Genomic DNA, 7,168 nt, shown 5'->3' on the forward strand with positions numbered 1-7,168 from the left:
CCACAGTGTTGTGTATACATGCCAAATGTGAGAAATCCAGGAGCAGCCCTTCAGAAGCAGGCCCTTCAGTGAAATTGATTAACACATTATGGTTCATTCCTATGATGAGATATTACACAACTATGAACTGCAGTAGGAACAGATTATCTTCATTCACAATCAGGGATGAAACTGGCACACTAATGGATTTTTAAAAGTAGGCTGCAAAATAACATCTGTACTATGTCTCCATATGTGTATTTTTTCTCTTTGTTCAGAAAAAAAAAAATCTGGAAAGATGCATTTAAAAATGTTGACTACCAGAAAAAAAAAAGGTTGACACTCCATTTTTCTTAGGAACTATTTATATTTATATTTATGTCCTTTTTTATTTTTTAAAAATATTTATTTATTTATTGCCTTTTGTTGCCCTTGTTGTTTTATTGTTGTAGTTATTATCGTTGTTATTATTGATGTCATCATTGTTGGATAGGACAGAGAGAAATGGAGAGAGGAGGAGAAGACAGAGAGGGGGAGAGAAAGATAGACACCTGCAGACCTGCTTCACCGCCTGTGAAGTGACTCCCCTCAGGTGGGGAGCCAGGGGCTCTAACCAGGATCCTTATGCCGGTCCTTATGCTTTGCGAGACCTGCGCTTAACCCTCTGCGCTACCACCGGACTCCCACTTATGTGCTTTTTTATTGGTATATTTATTTCAGTTTATTTTCTGTTTAACAGGAAATAAATACAACATTATTGAGAACATCTAAGTTTCAGCTAAATTTATATACATTTTGTTTGTATCGTATTGCACATATTTCCCCACATTTAAGTCACGTATTTGTAAATAATATTTTTATTGACAGCAAACACTTTAATTGATTGAGTAGACAGAAGCTTATGTAAGCATTCTCTTATTGTTGGGAAATGTTAAGAATAAAAATTAATAAAATCTGATGTGTTGCACCAAAGTAAAGGACTCTAGGGTGGGGATGGGGTGGGTGGTGTTCAGGTCCTGGAACATCATTGTAGAGGAGGACCCAAGTGTGGGGTTACAGTGTTAATGCTGAAAACTGAGAAATGTTACACAGGTACCAACTACCGTATTTTACTATTGACTATAAACCATTAATCCCCCAATAAAGAAGAAAAAAGAAAAAATTAATAAAGTAAATATTCATCTGAATAGGGAATCCATTGTATTATTTGATTTTTCGCTGTCTTTTTATCTCTTCAATCAGAAAAAGATAAATAAAAAGAGAAAGGGAAAGAGCTTTTTTGTTGTTGTTCTCTGGCAGCATACTCTAAACAGAGATCTGCATGTTGATTTTGCTCATGTAAACTGACTTAGAGTTCTGTTCCAAGAACACATCATCATATCTTTCTTCCTTTTCTTTTTTCCTTGTTTGTCATTCAAAAGTGTTTCTTCATTCTTTAGCCTATGACTCATGCAAGAGGACATGAGAAGCAATGTTTTGCAAGACCTTCCCATGAAGTGGAAAGAACAGCGATGCTTACTCTTATAAGAGGCATGCACTTAACCTTGCCTTGCTTTATCAATAAAGATGAGGTTGCATGAGTTTCCTTCCTCTGCTCTGCAGGGGCACGGTGATCCAGAAAGAACTGGTCAACCCTAGGTATTCAGGTGCTATCAAATGCAAGCCCTGAGGCCAATGACACTTAACAAAACAAGCTTGAAACTGCCTCTGCTTATGTTGCTTAGAATCCATGTCAACTGAACCGTATCACCTAACTGGACACACTGGGAAACTGGGAGGATGCCATGAACCATAATACAGGGTATCCACATGGCTCCCGAAACCCCCTGAGACCATCCTCTCAATCCTGTTAGTCATTTCTTATTTTCCTGACTTGAAATTCTACCATAAACCAGAAATTCACTTCATTTTATTTATTGTTTTTAAATTTATATTTTGTCTGCACCAATAAGAAACAAAAATAAAGAGAGACAACAGAACACATGTCAACTTTGGTATATGGTGGTGCTTGGCATTGAAACTTAGACTTCAGGTATATAAGTCAGGTGCACTGCTGTCATACCACCTCACTGGACCTCATAAGCCAAAATTCTAAAAATACCTCAGGTCAGTTTTGGCCTTTGATATGTACAGCATTTAGAAAACATTGTTCATTGGAAATAAACAGCATCCTGTGAAGTGGACAGAGCTGGACTTATCATTTTCAAAGTTTTTGTTTATTTATTCATTAGGAATGAGAGAGAGAGAGAGAAAGAGAGAGAGAGACAGAGAGAGAGAGACAGAGACTCATCACTCTGGTACATGTACTGCCGGGATTGAACTTGAACCTCATGCTTGATAGTTCAATGCTTTTCCCACTGAGCCACCTCCTGGACAACACTAACTTCCTAACTCTTTTTTAAAAAAATTTAATTATATTTAATTTTTAATTTTTTATTGGGGAATTAATGTTTTATATTTGATAGTAAATGTCAATAGTTTGTACATACATAGCATTTCCCAGTTTTCCATATAATAATACAACCTTCAATAGGTCCTCTGTTATCCTTTTTGGACCTGTATTCTCCCCCCAACCCGCCCCAGAGTCTTTTTTTTGTTGTTGTTGTTTAATTTATTTATTGGGAATTAATCTTTTACATTCGACAGTAAATACAATAGTTTGTACATGCGTAATATTTCCCAGTTTTCCATATAACAATACAACCCCCAATAGGTCATTTGTCATCCTTTTTGGACCTGTATTCTCCACCCCACCCATCCCAGAGTCTTTTACTTTGGTGCAACATACCAATTCCAGTTCAGGTTCTACTTGTGTTTTCTCTTCTGATATTGTTTTTCAACTTCTGCCTAAGAGTGAGATCATCCCATATTCATCCTTCTGTTTCTGACTTATTTCACTCAACATGAATTTTTCAAGGTTTATCCAAGATCGGCTGAAAACGGTAAAGTCACCATTTTTTATAGCTGAGTAGTATTCCATTGTGTATATATACCACAACTTGCTCAGCCACTCATCTGTTGTTGAACACCTGGGTTGCTTCCAGGTTTTGGCTATTACAAATTGTGCTGCCAAGAACATATGTGTACACAGATCTTTTTGGATGAGTGTGTTGGGTTCCTCAGGATATATCCCCAGAAGAGAAATTGCAGGGTCATAGGGTAGGTCCATTTCTAGCCTTCTGAGTGTTCTCCAGACTGCTCTCCACAGGTGTTGGATCAATTTACATCCCCACCAGCAGTGTAGGAGGGTTCCCTTGACCCCATAATCTCTCCAGCATTTGCTGCTGTTGCCTTTTCTGATGTATGACATTCTTACAGGAGTGAAGTGTTATCTCATTGTTGTCTTTATTTGCATTTCTCTGACAATCAGAGACTTGGAGCATTTTTTCATGTGTTTCTCAGCCTTTTGTATCTCTTCTGTGGTGAATATTCTGTCCATGTCCTCCCCCCATTTTTGGATGGGGTTATTTGTTGTCTTGTTTTTTGAGATTTGCAAGTTCTTTATATATTCTGGTTATTAGCCTCTTGTCTGATGTATGGCATGTAAAGATCTTCTCCCATTTGTGAGGGGTCTCTTGGTTTGGGTAGTGGTTTCTGTTGCTGTGAAGAAGCTTTTTAATTTCATATAGTCCCATAGGTTTATACTTGCCTTAGTCTTCTTTGTAATTAGATTTGTTTAATTGAAGATGACTTTAAAATTTATGTGGAAAAGAGTTCTGCCAATATTTTTCTCCACTATCTTCAGGAATTTTTCATCTATTCCATTTTGTAGTGTTTTGATAATGAAGGGATGCTGGATTCTGTAAAAGGTGGTCTCTGCATCTACTCATATGACCATGTGGTTTTTAGTCTTGCTTTTATTGATGTGGTGGATCACATTGATTGATTTACATATATTAAACCAACCTTGCATGCCTGGGATAAACCCCACTTGGTCATGGTGAACAATCTTTTTAATATACTGGTTTATCCGGTTGGTTAGAATTTTGTTCAGTATTTTAGCACCTATGTGCATCAGAGATATTGGTCTGTAGTTTTCTTTTATGGTTGTGTCCCTGTCTGCTTTTGGTGTCAAAGTGATATTGGCTTCATAGAAACTGGAAGGGAGTATTCCAGTGTCTTCAATCTTCTGGAAGACTTTTAAAAGCAGAGGTATTAGTTCTTTGAAGGTTTTGTAGAATTTATTTGTAAAACCATCTGGTCCAGGACTTTTATTCTTGGGAAGGTTTTTGATAACTGTTTCAATTTCATTTGCTGTGATGGGCCTGTTCTTGTTATCTAGTTCTTCTTTACTTAATTTTGGAAGTTTGTAGGTATCTAGGAAATTGTCAGTTTCTTCCAGGTTCTCTAGCTTGGTGGCATAAGTTATTCATAGAAATCTTGCATGATATGCTTAATTTCTGCAGTGTCTGTTGTGATATTTCCTTTTTCATTTATGATCTAATTTATTTGGGTCTTCTCCCTTTTTTGTTTTGTGAGTCTGACTAAAGGTTTGTTGAATTTGTTCACTCTTTTGAAGAACTAACATTGACTTTCCTTGATCTTTTGTATGGTTTTCTTATTTTCAATGTTATTGATTTCTGCCCTCACTTTAGTTATTTCTGTCCTTCTGGTTGATCTAGGGTTCCTTTGTTCTTCTTCTTATAGGTCTTTAAGATGTGCTATCAGGCTGTTTATTTGTGCTTTTTCTTGTTTCCTAATGTGTGCTTGTATGGCTATGAACTTCCCTCTCACTACTGCCTTAGCTGTGTCCCAAATATTTTGATAGCTTGTGTCTTCATTTACATTGAAATCTCAAGACATTTTTATTTTTTCTTTTATTCCCTCTTTGACCTAGTAGTTGTTAAGTAGTGTACTGTTGAACTTCCACATTTTGGGACTATTAATAATCTTTTGTTGATTGCTCAGTGTCTAATTCCACTGTGGTCTGAGAAGATGCTTGAGATGATTTCAATGCTCTTGAATTTGATGATGCTGTCTTTGTGGCCTAACGTATGGTCTATCCTTGAGAATGGCCAATGTGGACTTGGGTAGAATGTATATTCCAGTTTCTTGGGATGAATGACTCTGAAAATGTCCAATAGTTCTAGTTTATCTATCTCCTCATTTAGCTCCCTCATGTCTTTATTGATTTTCTGCATGGATGATCTGTGCAGTTGAGAGAGTGGGGTGTTGAAGTCCCCTACTATGACTGTGTTGCTGTTAATATATTGCTGTAGTTCTTTCAGTAGATGTTTGATGTATTTAGTTATCTTCTCATTGGGTGTATAGATGTTAATAATTGTTAGACCACAAACTATCAAATACTTAGAGGAAAATATTGGGTGCATAGATGTTAATAATTGTTAAGTCCTCTCGATTGACTGATCCTCTGAGCATTAAGTACTGTCCATCCATATCTTTAAAAATTTTATTTATTTTAAAGTCTTTTGTGTCACATATGAGAATAGCTATTCCTGCCCTTTTTTTTGTGGGCTATTGGCTTGTATGATAGTTTTCCATCCTAGCACTTTGAGTCTGTGTTTCTCTTGTTGAGTTAGGTGGGTTTTCTGTAGACAGCATATTGTTGGGTTGTGTTTTCTGATCCACCTTCCTATTCAGGCCATTGACATTTATTGATATCAAATATTGAAGATATTTTAACACCATTCTTGTAGATTTTTAGAGTGTTCTGACATATGGCATATTTATGGTGATCTGGCTGTCTATAGGAGACCTTTTAGAACTTCTTTTAGGGTAGGCTTGGTGATAATTGATTCTTTCAACTGTTGCTTGTCTGAGAAGGTTTTTATGCCCCCATCTAGTCTGAATGACAGTCTAGCAGGATACAGTAGTCTTGGTTGAAAGCCTTTCTCATTGAACACTCAACAGATATCTTGCCATTCCCTTCTGGCCTGTAGAGTTTGTGTGGAGAAGTCTGCTGCTAATCTTAAGGGTTTTCCTCTGTAGGTGACTCTGTTTTTCTCTTGCAGTCTTCAGGATCCTTTCTTTATCCTTATTTCTTTCCATTCTAAATATGATGTGTCTTGGTGTCTTTAAGTCTGGGTTAATTCTGTTTGGGACACTCTGGACTTCTTGGACCTTTATGTCTTTTATGTTGTCTAGACTTCAGAAGTTCTCCGCTATTATGGCCTGAAGAATGCTTTCTTCCTCTCCCTCTCTTTCTTCCTCTGGTAAGCTAATAATGCATATATTATTTCTTTTGAAGTAATTCCATAGGTCTCTGTTGTTTTTTCCAGTATCTCTTTATCTCTTTTTGAGATCTCTTACTTCTTTTTTAGTTCTCTAATTCGTCCTCGATCTTGCTAATTCTGTCTTCAGCCTCATTTATTCTATTCTGTCTCCTGTCTACTGTTTTCTGGAGTTCATCTATTTTGTTACCCTGTTCTGATACTGTTTTAGCTTGTTCAACTAGTTGTGTTCTTAGCTCAGCTATTTCAGCTTTCAGCTCTCTAATAACCTTGAGATAATTAGTGTTTTCTTCCAGGGTCTCATTGGTTGTTTCTGCATTTCTGATGACAATTCTTTTAAACTCTTTACTCACTCCTGTGATTATTTTCTTAACTAGTGTTTGGATGTTGACCTCATTATTTTGTGCTTCACTCTTTGAGGGCTTTTAGCTGGACTCTTGTCCTGGATCTTTTCTCTGATATTTCTTCTTGTTGGTTTATGTTATGAGTTCCCTCTCTCAGTACTTTTCAAATTACTGACCACTATTGCCTGGATTCATTTGTGTCTAAGTAAGGTAATTAAAGGGTTCACAGTTGTGGAAATTGACAGTTGTTTCAATATTAGTTTAATCCCTGAGTTGGATCACAGTGGCTTAAAAGCTTCTTTTGTTCTTTTTCTTCCCTTTAGGCTATGGGAGCCTGAGGGCTATTAAGCTATAAGTAGCCTTCTCAGCTTAATAACTGACTCCTGACCAAGATATAAAGCAGGGTAGGGCAGAGATAATCCAGTGGTTATGTAAAGAGACTCTAACAGCCCCACCACTAGGCTCTCCTGAGTTTCCTGGTTAGTTTTCTGTCCCCTGGTGTCAGCGCAAGGCCTCTCCTTCCACTGCTCCAGATTCTGAGAGCAGTATCAGTAGAGACTCACTGTTGCATTTGGTGAGTATTAGGGGAGTCCTCTCCTCCCTTAAGCCATCAGTCATACTAGAGGTGGTGTCTCAACTGGTAAACTGCCAGAC

This window comes from Erinaceus europaeus, chromosome 4 (assembly GCF_950295315.1).
Source record: "Erinaceus europaeus chromosome 4, mEriEur2.1, whole genome shotgun sequence".
Classification (NCBI taxonomy): Eukaryota; Metazoa; Chordata; class Mammalia; order Eulipotyphla; family Erinaceidae; genus Erinaceus; species Erinaceus europaeus.